Source organism: Cryptomeria japonica, chromosome 10 (assembly GCF_030272615.1).
Source record: "Cryptomeria japonica chromosome 10, Sugi_1.0, whole genome shotgun sequence".
In the NCBI taxonomy this organism is placed as follows: domain Eukaryota; kingdom Viridiplantae; phylum Streptophyta; class Pinopsida; order Cupressales; family Cupressaceae; genus Cryptomeria; species Cryptomeria japonica.
Window position 1 is genome coordinate 729514505 of NC_081414.1, and position 1079 is coordinate 729515583.

The 1079-nt window shown below is 35.9% G+C and overlaps 1 non-coding gene across 1 annotated transcript; it reads left to right on the forward strand.

Annotated features, from left to right (window-relative positions):
* Positions 1 to 369: 369 nt before the first annotated feature.
* On the forward strand, positions 370 to 571 carry LOC131045590 (U2 spliceosomal RNA). The gene has a single exon (XR_009359300.1). It is a non-coding gene; the product is annotated as a U2 spliceosomal RNA (small nuclear RNA).
* Positions 572 to 1079: the final 508 nt, after the last annotated feature.

The following is a 1079-nucleotide window of genomic DNA, read 5'->3' on the forward strand; positions in this document are numbered from 1 at the left end:
TCCGAGGAAGTGATTTCCATTATTTCATGAATGCTATTTTCAAAGTTCAAAAAACAATTTGTAGCAAAAGGGAAACGTCTAGAGCTTCCTGTAAGAGGATCGAAATCATTATTCAGACATCAGAGTTGCAGAATTTATAGTGCTAGTATGTTATCTTCTTTAATTGGTGCAGGGCAAACAACTGGATTTTGGTAACACTGTTGAAATGGAATGGGGCGAAATGATTTGGAGGTGGAAAGAAGAGGAGGTAAAATGATTATTACAGATGTGAGCATGGCTGTAGGGACATATTTATCCCACATGTAAGCAAGCGAAGAGAAGGGGAAGAGAGGGCGGAAAGAAATAGGTAAGAGAAGGAAATTAAAATTCATACCTTTCTCGGCCTTTTGGCTAAGATCAAGTGTAGTATCTGTTCTTATCAGTTTAATATCTGATACGTGGTTCAATGAACCACACGATATTAAATTAATTTCTTCAGGGGTAAAGTCCAAAAGATAGCTTGCTATCAGGTATCAGGGCCTTTGCGCGTCGCTTCTGTCTTGCACTACTGCAGAAGCCTGGCGCACCCCACACCCAAAGCAATTGACAAATTTAATTAATTCTTTGATAAGCAAAATTGATCTGTAATTGAAATTTATGTCGTTTATTGACAAAATATGTATATTAAATCTTCAGCTTTAGCTTTTAAATTGATTATGTCGCTTCTGTAAGTAGATTATTGAAGTGCTTATTTTTCGTCCGATTCCATATAATTGTTATGAATTTCTTCAGACAGAGATTCCGAAGAAAGATATTCTTATGGAGACTGCTGAAACAGAAGATTTGTGATTTAAGACCACAATATTAGAGAAATGCTTCGATGCTGCATTCAAAAATGTTTATTCGTTAAAATATATACAACGAAAGAAATATTACAGGTAAGCCCACTTAGCCGCTCCCAGGTAGGGTCTAAATTCCATGGCTGTATGGATGTATTTAAGCATTCTTAGCCTAAAAGTGTACCTGATGAAAAGGGAAATTATCAGGCAGACTATATTTTGAGGTATTTTCAGTTTAGTAGGTGTTTATTTAAACATCTC